Below are 15,740 nucleotides of genomic sequence, written 5' to 3'. Positions count from 1 at the left end.
CCTACAAAATAGTGACAATTCAATAAAAATTATTCAATTTTATTCATCAAAGAGTGCAATCATTTCATCAATGTTTTATTATGACGTCACGTTAAACTATCGTCTGTAAACCGACTTTACAGACAACCAATTTTTTCTTTCTTACTAGGTTATGTTAGACTAGGCTGGTAATAAAGTGAAAATTCCGTCTGTGGTCCACATTCAGCCAGTTTGTTGATGTTAATTAAAATTAAAATTTTAAGTGTATCGTAAACTCATTTAGCAAATTGGGATTCTATACTTCAGTGTTTTGTTATGTGCCAACAAATAATCCTGCACAGTAATTGAAAGGTGATAGATAACTTAAGTGAGTAAAAAAATGTTCCATTTTTATCTCGGACCGACATTATTTAGAACTTACTGATTCACAACAACGCACTGTGTACATGGAATTTGCACTAATGAGAACCAGCCAATGAGGACAGAGCGAGTATGGTGAAATTTTGGTGGGATTTGGAATCTGTGTATATAAATTAATCTATCACATAATGTGGTGCCAAGAAATTGTCGAGATATTGTATTCTCGTTATAATACGTAAACATTATTTATTTGGATTTTAATAACTTTATTTTTTATATTTTATTTATAACGTCTTTATTGTAATCCATTTTTGTACTTTTAAGATGTAAATAAATGAGCGAAACCATCGTCGAAATATAAGTTCCTGACTGGTTTGGAAATGTTTGGTTAAAATAGTTCACTTTTTAAATTTTTCCGAGATCCCCCATTTCTCTTGGGGCCTCTTCTAACCCTCAAGGGTATAGCCCCCCCCCCCCCCCCTTTTCAAAGATATTAGGACCTCGTTAAAGTAGATGGTCCAGGGTTCCGCGAAGTCTAACGCCACCATTGGCTCCAAGAGCGGACAAGCCGGCCTCGCGGTACTTGATACATAAACACCTCGTGTAAATAGTTTGTCATTTAACTGCAGATCCCTATTAATATACAGTATGTCCATAAAATAATGTCCCACTTATAAATAATAATAGTATCAACTGTAAGCATTGTAGAGTGTTGGTTTAAGATCACAATTACAGAGTAACTCAGACAGTTTTAGATTTTTTTTCTTAACCTAAATTAAAACTAGGTGTATTTGGGAGGGATCAGGGTTAGAGATAGACTAAGTGCGTCTCAGGCCTAAGCCTATACGCTCTAATCATGCAGGGTTTAAGCCATGCGGGAGAGGGAGCATGCATCATGTGCTAGGAGGAGTATTGGCCAGCCATGGCAGCGATTGGCGCCATGACTAACTCCCCTCACTGACTATTCTAGACTATAAACTAGATAAGTTGGGCCCAGGTAAAACCTGCATAGACACAGGGAAAACCCTGGGCACTTACATGCGGGATGCAAAATTTAATGCATTAATTACATGCGGGTTGGCTACGGGAATAGAAGGATGGCTCAGGAAGAAGAGTTGGAAGAGTAGACAATATCTACTAAGCAAGGGCGGACACTTGGACATTTTTGTCCGCATTGGGAGTTTTAGATAAGCGCATATGCTAGTACTGCTTTGTTGTTTTCTCGCTTGCAGCGCCACCTATGGAAAATGGCGACTCCAGAGCGTAAAGTGCTTTTTGTTCTGCAATTTGCTAAGAGTGAATCTGTAATTTCAGTTCAACGTGCGTTTCGTTTTAAGTTTGATATTTTGATTCCCGTGTGGCAAAAAGCATTCGCCGATGGTTCAGGCAATTCGAGACGACAAAGCTCTTTATCGCTGGCCTCCACGTTCACCTGACATAACGCCACGCAATTTGTTTTTCTTTTGGGGCTTTATTAACATATCGTGTCTACGTTCCACCGCTACCTAGTTATTTTTCCAGAGTTGAGACACAGAATATTGAATAACCTATTGCTTTCATTACTCCGGACTTTTTAATCAAAGTGTTGTAAGAATTGTATTACAGGTTGAATGTGTGCCGTGTAACTAAAAGGTAACTTATTGAACATTTTAAAGAAAACTAGGTTAGTTTACCTTCAATTTTATGTATGATTTTGTTGTAAATAGTTTAAATCAAAAATTTAAAATATACCATTGAATCTGGGACATTCTTTTATGGACATCTTCTACAATGTAAACAGAAATTTTAAATTAATGATAAATTAACAAAATTTTTATAAATGTATATATAACATCTGAAACTATCAATTAAAATTAACAAAACCGCCGTTAAAATTTAAGAGTTCCTCGTGGGCTTTAAAATGTTGTTTTGAAGAGGTAATATTTTTTTAAATATTCTGGGGAGGCTAACCTCTTTCTATCTCTCTCCCACCCTCACGCCTCCCCCGTTCAGGGCCGGTGCAAGGTAAATTGGCGTCCTAAGCGAAAAACCTTAATGCCCCCCCCCCCCCCCCCTTTTTTTACTTATTACTATTACAAATCATAAACAGGTCACTGTGGACTTTAAATAATTACTTATATCAATATAAACATTCCAAACTGTTACAAAAATCCATTTTAATCTAGTTTTAATAATCGATAACAAAATATAATATGAGCTGTTATGTGCCGTGCTGCGCCGCCCCCAGCTACTTGGCGCCCTAGGCGGTTGCCTAGTTCGCCTATATGGACGCGCCGGCCCTGCAACCAGTAATTGTGCCCCTCTCCCAAACACGAGGGCCCCGCATGAGGTAAACGGCCCGGGGCCCCGCCAGGTCCAAGGTCGCCGCTATCTGCCGCAGCGCGGCGTCGACGGCAGACGCCCGCGCGCGCGTCGCGGTTCGCGCGCACATCCCCCCCCCCTCTTCTCTCCCCCCTCCCGCGGGGTCGCGCGCCGGCGAACGCGCGGGCGTGGCCGTGGTGGTGGAAACAACCCTGCACCATGTGGCGTGGCGCTCCAGCGAAGCCTACAACTCACGTAGTTTCGGTTCCCTACCACGTTCGTGCAACTTCGGATTTCTCTCAAAAATTGAAATTAAAAAAAAATAATCGAAGGGTTCGGTTAGGTTAGGTCAGTCCCAGCATGCTTGTTTTCATTGGAAACATCTGATTTAGCGGCCGAAGTGGCGTCAATACCAAAACGCAAAACTTCGGAAATATTCGGAAATTCTTGCAGGGAACCGAAACTACGTGAGTTGTAGGCTTCCCGGCGCTCCAAGGACGGCTTCTAAGTCGTCTCACCTGGTTTGTCTGTGATTCGATCCTTCTTTGGTTGAGGGTTTACAACTGGTTGAGATTCGTCCAGATGAACAGTAAGCCAATAGCAAAATTATCTAAGAGGCATATGTGTTTAAATTCTAGCCTATCACTGAATGAATCCACGAATTTTGCAGGTCTCTAGCTCCGAGATAATGTTTGGAACGTCACGTGCTGTAACTCCATATTCTACTCCTTCCCCGACATCCCTTGTTTGATTTGTATCGCGTGAAAACCATTGGTACACTGTATTTTTTTTTAATGGAACATGCCATATTCATGTTAAATTACAGATATTTGTAGATACACATGAAAACAACTGCATCACTAAAAAAAAATTGTATTCGCAGTAAATGCTAGGTTCGGATTCTTACCCGGGCATTATTGTTTTGTGTTGTCCCAGTACCTCCAATAGTTACGTTATTCGTAAACCGTTCCCTGAGTAGCTCTCAAGTATTAACTGCGCACAGTAATAAGCACGATACAAAAAAATGAAGTCAAATTGTTGGATATTCGATTATCTTTTCCAAGGTTTTAAAAAGTAATGCTTGAATGAAACGTCAATTAAAATGTAAAAAAAAATGTAAGAAATATTAAGTATTATCTCGAAAAAACGTTATTTCATATATTCAAAAATAACCATAGCCAAGTGTTGTACAGAGTTACAATAACTTCCTCGTAGTATTACAAACTATTTCTTGGCAACTGGTTTCCAAAGGAAACTTTTGTAAAGGAACATTTTTTTTGACGTGACAACGTCTAATAAATCGATGAACGCCGGCTGCACGCACGAAAAAGTGTCCCGTTACGAACATTGTCCCGTTACGCTCATTGTACGCTTGCGCCGCATCTATCTCACTTCCACTGGATTGGAACAACCATCGATTTGACTTTTTCGAGGCACATTAAACTTGAAACACTCCCATTCGTTTCCTGCTTTTCCTATCATCGTCCTATCCTTAACAGAATAACACAGATGGGAAGAAGTTAAATAGCAAACATGTATAAAAGTTACAGTTAAAATAATCTGTTCATTAAGTAATAAACATATTTGAATTAATGAGTTTAAATAAAAGTAAATTTATCAATTAAATTGTATATTTAATTTCACTCCTTCTTTGTATCCATACAAAATAGAGATAAATCAATAAAAATGATTCAATTTTATTCAGAATAGTATGCAATCATTTCATCACTGTTTTGTTATGACGTTGTCACGTTAAACTATCGTCCGTAAACCGACTTTACAGACAACCAATTTTTTTTCTCCTGTGTAGCGTGACGACCAGATGAATTTCGGCAGACATACACGACCCGAACATTTCGCAAGGAGGATACCTGCCCTGGCGTCGCCAACAGCTGATGGGTTTCCCCCTCGACCTCATTCCGCTTCTGGTGCAATCCTTTCAGCCATCATCGCCAGTGGCGGACGCAAGGGAGGAAAAAAAGAGGGGATAGATAGGGATATATATATATATATATATATCCACCCTGAAGTTATGGGAAAATATGCGAGATCTCGGATGAAGGCGGTATGTCAGTTTGGGTAATGCAGAGTGAGAATTAAGAAATGAAAAGCGACACGCATTGATAATGATAATGTAATATGCGAAACACCTTGATACCAACCTACGCTTTTTGAAAACACATTTTTTAAAAAAAAATATTTTGTTTATTTATTTATTTTTTACAGATTCCCTCCCGAGATATGAATTCCTGTTACTACCTTTGAACATCGCCATCTTCTTCGATGGTCGAGTCCTTGCGCTCCCAGTCAGGGGCGTGTATAAGAGACACGAGGAGAGGATGAATCGACGGTGGGTTGAATGAATAATAATTAGAGACCTGTAAAATTCGCGATTTCAAATCCCTAAAGGATAGACTCCATGATCCTCTATGCACTCGTGAAAATTACATCTGCTGATAGGTTACCGACTCGTAACACCTGTTGACTGGAATGATCGTGATTCGCTAATTCTTCTGTTAAAGATTTTTCATTGGCCCAGAGTCTTTCAGATAACTGTGGCCCAATCACTGAAGCAAAATAATGTCAAAAGTATTAGGACTCTACCCTATCGCGAAATGAATCCGCGAAGTTTACAGGTCTCTAATAATAATGAATGAATATTAATTAATTTATAATAATAATGAATTTATCTGACATGTCATGTGGTGCAAAAACAATTGTCGAGATACTGTATGCTCATTATATTACGTAAACATAATTTATTTTGACTTTAATAACGTTATATTCATCTTTATTGTTATTAATTGTAGTACTTTCAAAGATGTAAACAAGTTAGCGAAATATCGCCAAAATTTGGAAATGTTTGATTGAATGAGTTTTTTTTTTTTTTTTTTTTCAAAATTTTCGCGGAAGCCCCCCCATTTCTCTTGGGGTATGTAATGTGTGAGCTAGGGGGTCTAGGGGTCCACCTAGCCCGGGGTATGTGAAACGGAACGATACGCGCGACACTAGCTGCTGAACCTACTGCGGTATAGCCTCCGAGCGCAAGGCTCTGATCATCCACAGGGGAAACACGAGACTTTTATTGCGTGAAAATGAAGACAAGAGCACCTGCAGTAACTTGAAGGAATCTGTGTCGGGAATTTCACACCTGATGATTATTTTGAAAGTGCCCGTTTTTAATACAGATATGATAGAGATACTATATTATTACTAAACAGTCTATTACACATATTAAAAATAGAAAATAAAATAATTTAAAGAGGTTATAATGGAAAAGTTTTATGGGGAAAAGTTTAATTCGTATTGAAATATGTATTCCGTTTTAGAGTAATAAAATTTTTGAAGCTGAAAGAATGATAAGTTTTTTTTAAGATCCTGAAATAAATCCATATAAATAAAATTGTAAATGTTCGTTCGTTCAAAATCTTAAATCTCCGAAAGTTTTTCACCGATTGCTTTGAAATTTTGACAAAACCTTGCTTTCAAATACGCGCTTGTTTATAATAACTATGTCACATCTGTGACAGGTAAATAAATAAATTTTAGATAGGTAAAATATATATATAAATGAATGTGTCTTTGCCTTCTGTTTTGTAAAATAAAGATAGGAAGATATAGACATAAAGATGGAGAGGGAGATAAACTGATATATAGAGAGATATAGCGAAGGACAGTATATAGATACATAGAGAGAAATAGACTGATATGGATAGAGATATTGAGAGAGTATATAGAGAGAGATAAATATAGTAAGATTTATAGAGGGACATATATAGAGAGATAGAGAGATGCTTTGTATATGTACGTAGCCTTCTTTAAACAAATTACAAAAAAAAATTAAAAGAGGCAAGTCAACGCATGCCGGCATTAGCTTGTTGAATAATAACATGGTTCCTCTTATATGTACTGCATTAGAATAGTTTGTGCTTTGTATGTTCATGTGCAAATCTGTGACATATTTTCTACTAGCATACAGCACGGAATTGTGTACTACTTGTCTGCACGGTACAGGAAGAATGCTAAGTTTTCTGAAAAAAAAAAAATGGCCTGCAATGTTCTTAGTGTTACGTTTGGTCTTTTCTGTATAACGACGAGGATGTATTGCTCACGGGTGTTGGTCCACAAGAGGTCCACGTCTTGGCCCTGTCGCCGAAGCGCTGACTTCGGGCGCAGCTGTAACTTATTGCGCAGACGTAGTCGAGGGAAGTAGGGAGGGAGGCCTCACGTGTCGACTGCTCGGGGCCTGCTTGGCAGGAGCACACAGACCTGTGACCCCAACTTTCTACGAGCGACCTGCTTTACCGCCACTGCTGGTCTCCCCTCCGCCGCTCCCCCTTCCTCAGCGGAAACTCTTGCACCCACAGCCCGTAACATGGTGGCACACTAAGGCCTCTCTCAGACGAGGTGGGTTGGTTGATTCAACCAAGTTGCGCCCGGTTGACTCTCGACTAGTTGACTGCCGCGTGGAAACTCTTTTTTGAGCTGGTTTCACCACACGGGGACGCACCACAACGCCGAAATACCACAACGCCGAAAGGCCAAATTGACCACAACGCCGAAATACCAGGTTATGTTAGGTAAAGTTAGGTTTGATTGTGGTATTTCGGCGTTAAGGTACATTTAAGAAACACACACAAATTCATTCAGTTGTTATTTCGGCGTTGTGGTACACAACAGTTTTCTAGCTGTATGCGTTGTGGTCAATTTTGACATTCGGCGTTATGGTATTTCGGCGTTGTGGTAACGACCCGTTTCACACCAGGTAACTCGGGAATCAACTTCTCTTCCCCACGGGAGGTCAGTACGATGTTAGAACCCGTGGAAGCAGGAGCACTTCTTGGGCTTGCTCTCCTGCAAGAAGAGAAGCAAGAAAGGAGAAAACCCGCAGTCGAAGAAAAGTGTCTTGTTTAACCATTGTTACGAAATATGTAAACGGGGTGATTATTCCCTACTAAGTCCACAACTACTTAACCACACTTCATGTCCCACATCGGAATGACTACGAATTTGGCCTATATACTGCTCCACATTGAAACCGACAGGCGGAACGCCGTCCATTACGACCTAGGTCGACTCAACTAGACGTATCTTGTGTTGAGTCCACTAGTGATCGGCACAGGTGCCTATTGGCCCTCCCGCCAGAGCGGACTTGTTGACTGCGTGTGAAGGGCTTCGGGCGGTTCCCAATCATCTGCTACATCGCCACACCCCTTCACACCCGTCCGTTCAACCAGTGCAATCAACTAGTCGCTAGTTTGAAAGGAGGTATAACGTGTTGGCGGAGCAAACTCGCTCAGAGTAGTCGTACCGACTCGCCAACTCGCCTTGCTGCAGCGAGTGAAGTTGAAGACTGGTTAATTTTTCTCGCTATTTTCTTGCCTTTATTTTATTTTTATTGTTGTTAAAGTCTCCATTCGCAGTCGAATAAAATAACTGGGAGCCAGTGAAAGAGGCCAAAGGTGGGCCAGAAGGACTTTTAGGACCCCTCCAAAATGTCAAGATCCGAACAAAAGTCGCTGCTGCTAAGAACACTAATAATAAGAGGGTAGAATCTCCTCCAACGTTAACTTCGGGAATGTGCGCGTGGCCGTCGCACTTAAATCAAGATAGCTAGACCGTGCTTACAAGACGCGCAGTAAAACATTTAAGTCGCTCCGACACTGAACTGCTTATTTCCCAACACAGCTATCCGTCAGCATGGCAGGTGCAGTTGCGCACGAGCTCTAAAGGGCCCCTTCCCCTCCCCCCCCCCCCCCCACACACACACACGCGATCAGTCCGAACTGTCAGTTCGTACTTATCAGTCGCAACTGTCGTAAAGACGGCGGACTGATAAGACGGAACTGATGGACTGACGAACTGATGGCTTTCCATAAAATGGGAATTTGGGCTCGAGAGCCCTCAGTCCGAACTTACGTGTGTGTACGGACAGCGTCTCGCCAGTCCAAACTACCAGTCCAAGCATTCTGTCCATACGTCCATCAGTTGAGTTTCGTGGCAGACTTCTTTGTTTATACTCTTTGGTTACTTTGCTACAATTTTTTTCCTTCTTTTTTTTTCCAACTAAAAGTGGAACTGCAATTGTTGCAACAATAATGTTCGCAGGCTTTCACGGCCATTGTCTGAAGTAGCTTGGCTTCTGGGTTGTAGCCGCGTCCTTGGCGAATAATTCACCGACGTTTCGGTCGACATTGCAGTCGCCATCATCAGGGATCAGTTACCTAGGTAGGATGATACATCCAGCAGCAACAGCAATCACTAGACTGATCGTACGTGGGGAAGGCTTCAAGTCGGTCAAACAGTCCGAACTGAGCACCTGGACTGATCATGTGTGGGGGACTTTAAAAGCCTATCTCACGCCTCTTCACCTCTACGCGCCTCTACACTGGCGTGCAGTGTTCTCGCATGTAATGCGTCTCTATGGGACTTGTGGAGGTGACCCTATCATTTTATGCTGGAATTTTAAATATAAAAGCTTCCTGCAAGTCCCTGCAACACTTAAAATACTGGGTTTAGAATTTTTTTTTAGGTACAAACCATAAAAATAATTATATAATTTTTAGACTCATTTCTAATTTCAATAAAATTGATAATATTAATCTGTAAAAGTGTAGCTATATAATGTAATTATTTTTTTACATAAGCCTATAATATGTGTTATTTTCTTATCAAATTTATTAAAATGTCGGCAATAAGTAATTAATAATTTTATTATAATGTCTATCTTTTGTATTTCTTTTATGTGTTTTATATTTTGATGTTTATCCTTAATGGGTATATTTTTAAACTTTATTTATTTGTTTGTATTTTGTTTGTATTGTTTATATGCTGTCCTTGTATATATGTGTCGTGCCCACCGCTAAAGCCCTCGGCCGTTGGTGGGCATGTTACAACATTAAAAAAATAAAATTAAAAAAAAAAGTCCGTAAAAAACACCCGTTTTATCCTTTTCCACTGTCCAAAGTAATACATTTTAAATACGAAACCATCAAACCAAACTTGTCTGGACAAATGAAATGGCTCTTAAATGTTATTAGTTATCACTAGAGACCTGTAAAATTCGCGATTTGAAATCCCTAAAGGATAGAATCCATGATCCTCTACGCACTCGTGCAAATTACATCTGCTGATTGGTTACCGACTCGTAACACCTGTTGACTGGAATGATCGTGATACGCTAATTCTTCTGTTAAAGATTTTTCATTGGTCCAGAGTCCTTCAGATAAACTGTGGCCCAATCACTGAAGCAAAATAATGTCGAAAGTATTTGGACTCTATCCTATCGCGAAATGAATCCGCGAATTTTACAGGTCTCTAGTTATCACTCACGTTGAAGAAATATTGAGCGGTTTATAAATAACACGTAAACACCCGGAGTTCTGTGCACCGTTTGACGGCCCAACCTGCACAGCCTCTTGCTTCGTACGATGCAATTTCGACTACGCTGAACAACTTTTTTATTTTCCCATGAATAATTTTCAATTAAATAAACGTAAAGAAATTTTGTAAACTAAGTATTACGGCTAGCTGTAATAAATTTTACATTTCATTTGATCACCCCACTAAATTTATCAGTTCCATATAAGCGAATCAAAGCATCCGGTTTTGTTATACAGGCTATAGCCAAGATTGGTATTAGAGACCTATAAAACTCGCGATTTCAAATCCCTAACGGATAGACTCCATGATCCTCTATGCACTCTTGCAAATTACATCTGCTGATTGGTTACCGACTCGTAACACGTGTTGACTGAAATGATCGTGATACGCTCATTCTTCTGTTAAAGATTTTTCATTGGTCCAGAGTCCTTCAGATTAACTGTGGCCCAATCACAAGCAAAATAATGTCAAAAGTATTTGGACTCTATCCTATAGCGAAATGAATCCGCGAATTTTACAGGTCTCTAGACTACAGTCGAAGGTAGGTTACTCCGGCACCGTTCCAGCCGCTTGCTTTTAGGTTTCTTCTCGGGTGGGTTCCGGCTGTTGCCCTTGGCCGCCAGGTGCGCTGCGGGCGTTTTGTTCTCTCAGAGTTTATCGTTACTGACGGTTTTCATTTCAGTGCAGTGTCTCCTGTTTCTCTAGCGCAGTGGTTCCCAAACTTTTTCAGCTGGCGACCCACCTTTCCTTATAAAAATACCTCCACGGTCTATCGGTCCATGGTGGAGTAAAAAACCTTATTTGTATCGTATCCCTTCCTTATGTATATATAATTTACCATCAAATATTGCAGATAAATATATATATATGTGCTTTTTTTAAGATACCGATTGGTTATTGATAAACAATTTGTGTTCTTATTAGAAAATGGTTAACAAAATATAAGCACTTTGTAGCAAAACATTTATTTACCAATATATATGTGTTTACACACAATTCGATTTATTCGATTTTTCTTATCTTTTCTGATGGTTTATTCGATGGTTTCTGATAGTTTTAGGATCGAGTCGCGACCCACCGTTTGGTAACCACTGCTCCAGCGGGTTGCATTACAAATTTTTTCCCAATTGGTTTTGCCGTTTAACTATACTGACGTTAGATATTCCTTCCAGAAACTGGTAATGTGGTGTGTCCGCGTTTTATCTGTGTCTGTGAGGCGGGATGGTAAGTCCGGGAACACCACATAACATAGAAAGTCACAAATTAGGACTGTCATAACTTAGAAAACTTGAAAAAATCCACGTAACTTATAAACACACAACTTAGAAAGATCATAACTTAGAAACACATTAACTTAGAATTGTCATAACTTAGAAACATCATAACGTAGAAAGTCACAACTTAGAAACACAACTTAGAACTGTCATAACTTAGAAAACTTGGAAAAATCAACGTAACTTAGAAACACACAACTTATAAACACACAACTAAGAAACACACAGCTTAGAATTGTCATAACTTAGAAACACGCAACATAGACACACGCAACGCAGAACCACACAACTTAGAAACGTCATAACGTAGAAAGTCAACTTAGAACTATCACAACTTAAAAACACACAACTTAGAACTGTCATAATTTAGAAACACGTAACTTAGAAACACGCAACGCAGAACCACACAACTTAGAAACGTAATAACGTAGAAAGTCATAACTTATAACTGTCATAACTTAGAAAATTCTAAGTTATGTGTTTATAAGTTGTGTATTTCTAAGTTATGACAACACCCCGGTAAGTGCGACGCTCACTGGTGCTTCCAGCGTCGTGTCGCCTCTAAGCGCAAGGCTGTGTGTGGACTGTGGCGTGCAGACTTGCTAACACGCATGGGTTATAAACGAGATCTGAGCGGTAACCATTGCATCTGATGGCGGAGAAACGAAGATAAGGGTGTAATGCAAGGCTCTTGGGTGCTTTCAAGAATCTGAACCGGTTATTATGTTCATAATTTTCACTCTTCTAAAAATACACTTCGAAAACGGAAACAGAACTGATCATCCGCCCTAGGAGTATTATTAAATGTTTTTTTTTTTTTTTTTTTTTCGTAAACAGGCTCCACTCGGTTATTTTGACGTTTTCCAGTAGCATTTTTTTTGACGTGATAACGTCTCATGAATCGATGAACGCCGTGCGCCGGTTGCACGCCGAGCGTGCAAGAACCGGCCAACCTCCGTGCGAGAAAATCTTCTATAATATCAGACAGGTTAAGGCGGAATTTTTTTAAACTAATTCGTAATTGTATTTAAAGAAATTTATTAAAATTAAAATTGCAAAAACTGTAAATAATATTTGAAAAATTAAAAAAAGTATGCAATTTTTCATCATTGTTTTCTTATGACGTTATATCACGTAAAATTAATCGTCCGTAAACCTACTTTACAGACAAACCCCGTGCATGATTATTAAGTTGGCAATGTGTGTTTCGCTGGACAGGAAATTAAGGAACGGATTCTCGACGCAGGTCGTCCTTCGCGGGTACATCTCAGGTCGGTCGCGCGTCAGGACGCCTGCTTGGGGGGGGGGGGGGGGGGCTGTGCTCACTTCGAGGAGGAACCCAGCGGTCACTGACCCCGAAGCAGACGCCCGCAACCGCGCTCGTGCGACTGCAGATGTCCGGTTTCCGAAGTGAAACACGTCGGGGTTCGGCTTCACTCTCCCCCCCCCCAACCCCCCGAAATATACATACTACCTCATATCCACGCCACAATTTCATTATCTGAGATCTTCTTCAGCAGTTCCATTACATAAACATTGTATTTTGTGTTTGTTTTTTACTGACAACGTCTAATAAATCGATGGACGCCGGCTGCACGCACGAAAAAGTGTCCCGTTACGCTGTGTCCAGTTACGCTCATTGTACGCTTGCGCCGCATCTATCTCCCTTCCACTCGATTGGAATAACCATCGATTTGACTTTTTCGAGGCACATAAAACTTGAAACACTCCCATTCGTTTCCTACTTTTCCTATCATCGTCCTATCCTTAACAGAATAACACAGATTGGAAGAAGTTAAATAGCAAACATGTAATAAAGTTATAGCCTAGTTAAAATAATCTCTTCGTTAAAGAAATAAACATATTCTAATTAATGAGCGCAAATAAAAGTAAATTTATCAATTAAATTGTAGATTTCATTTCACTCCTTTGTATCCATACAAAATAGTGATAATTCAATAAAAATGATTCAAATTGCTTCATAAAAGTATGCGATCATTTCATCAATGTTTTGTTATGACGTCACGTTAAACTATCGTCCGTAAAACGACTTTACAGACAACCAATTTTTTTAATGCACGTGTTCAAATTATAAACAATTTTTTTCTAATTTTTCCGAAAAAAAAAAAAAAAAATCTTGTATCATTACCTGGCACTCGCATACCTGCGCACTCGTCTTTACGCCTGTATTATTGCACACTTGTTCACGTGTTTCAAATATTGGGGTGCCTTCTATCTTGTGGCGTAACGGACACGAAACCTCCCCCCCTTCCCTTTTTTGGGAAAAGTAAATGTTAGTTTTGATTTGGTATTTTAATTTAAATTCTAACAAAAATATGGGGTTTTTTTAGGAAGGAAAATTTTTTCACGATTAGGTGATCATCTCTCAAATAAAATTTTTGTTGTGTTCGGTAAGTTGAATACGTAGTACTTTACTTAAATGAAATGTTTGATGGATTGGTTCAGCTACATTTCAAATACTCTTATATTTTGAAAATGTTTTAATTGAAGCATTTTTTTTTATTTAAAATAAATCCAGACCGCGAAGTTGCTCTCGGGAGCGGAGAACCTGGGATACGGGTAAGCCTTCTTTTCACAGACGAGAGAGCCAAACGATCGATCGTGCTTCTTCAGTTTTTTTTTTTTTTGTTCATTGTAAAAGGTTAGATTAGCTACATTATAAATACTTTAAAACATCGTGGACGGTTTATTTGGTTGGGATAGCTACATTAAAGATACTGTGAAATCATGTAAACGGTTTCCTAGCCCTGGATAGCTACATATTGAAATAGTTATTTGCTAAGCAACCATAAAATTATTTTACAGTATTTTTAAATGTAGCTTTACCTACCTGATATAACCAAACCATCCACAATGTTTTAAAAGTATTTATAATGTAGCTAACCTATCCTAATCGACCGCAAAATTTAATGCCACACCGGTTTATACAATGAGATAGAACGGGGGGAAATAAAAAGCGAGCATGAACTTCGGGGAACCTCCGGGTGTGGCTGTCTCGGCTGTGGAATGAAGGTTTCCCGTCGCGCTACGCGGACTCCAGCCGACGCACGCGCGAGGCGTCGCTCCAGATGCGCCCGGAATAAGAGCGGCGCGCGTCTGCCCCAGGAACCTCCGCGGGCAGCGACCCAGAGTGCCCCCGCCTGCCCCGGGCACACACGCGGTGCGCGCAGCCTTCAGGAACAAACGACGCGATCTGATAACTGCCCCAGATATCCGAGTGAGACCAGCTTACGAAACGCATTCAAAGAATTCGCTGAGGGCCGAAAAGTACTTTTGATTTCGGATTAAGCTTTTAAACTGTATTTTCAGAAGAGTTAAAAAAACGGCTAAAAAGCCGTGTTTTCAGAGTAATTTTCAGGCGTAAAACCACCGGTACAGATTATCGAAAGCACTTAAAGGGGACTTTCATTGCACCTCTACCTTCGTTCCTCCGCCATATAATGGTTAAGGTAACCGCTCCAATGCCACAGTTGTCCCGTGGGCGACGAGAAGACTGCGCTACAGTTCATAGAGGCGACACCGCGCTGGAAGTACCAGCGAGCGTCGCGCTTATCGTCCCGCCTCGCCGACACAGATGCAACCATGAGCGTGTTTTGCGCGTCGCGTCGGGCGTAGCGCAGCCAGCGCCGTGCGCCGTCCACACTCGACACAGAGAGCGCGGAACGTTCCACGCCGGCGACGCAGACTTGTTTTTGGGCACAGAAAAAAAATACGTCTGTGCTTTCATGAAATATTCCCATGGAGACCTGTTGCCAAGAAATAGTTTTTGCGTATAAGAAGTACGTCCCCCCCCCCCCCCCCCCCCCGAGATAATACTAAGTATTTCTCAGGAAAATTGGCGCATGACTTGTATATTTTAATCGATGTTCCATTCAAGCACATCCCCTCCCCTTAAAAGCACTGAAAAGATAATTGAATACTCGACAATTTGACTTCATTTTGTTGTATCGTGCCTATTAATGTGAGCCGTTAATACTCGAAAGCTTTTCAGGGAACGATTTGCAAATAACTTTTAACTATTGGACGATGAATGCTCGGGAAAGAATCCAAACCCCGTATTACAACGAACGCTTTTTTGAATTGATACGGGTTGTTTTCATGTAAATTTACAAATATATGTGATTTTACATTAATATTTATTTTCCAATTACAAAAAAAAATACAGAATACACTTTTACCAAGACAATACCGTAACCATGTCACAACTTGTGTTTTTCATTGCTGCGGAAGACGAAGAATTCGTTGGAAATGGTTAGAAGCCTTCGAATTCTGTGGGATTTGAAGAGGGAAAAAAACTGAATTTCGTCCAGTCACGATGCATGAATTCCATCCTCTTCATCCTCAGTATCTTGATCAAGTAATATCATCATTAGTTTCCTTTTCTTTGGTTGAAAATGATCTCGACACTCCAGAAGGCAATTG

The 15,740-nt window shown here is 40.2% G+C and overlaps 1 protein-coding gene across 1 annotated transcript in view; it reads right to left on the bottom strand.

The window, feature by feature from the left end:
• The window catches only part of LOC134531406 (uncharacterized), a 42,208-nt gene that overhangs the window by 5,511 nt on the left and 20,957 nt on the right, over positions 1-15,740 (bottom strand). The gene's annotated exons all lie outside the window — the stretch shown is intronic.

This window comes from Bacillus rossius, chromosome 3 (genome assembly GCF_032445375.1).
Source record: "Bacillus rossius redtenbacheri isolate Brsri chromosome 3, Brsri_v3, whole genome shotgun sequence".
In the NCBI taxonomy this organism is placed as follows: domain Eukaryota; kingdom Metazoa; phylum Arthropoda; class Insecta; order Phasmatodea; family Bacillidae; genus Bacillus; species Bacillus rossius.
This window is presented reverse-complemented; position numbering and strand designations above follow the sequence as displayed.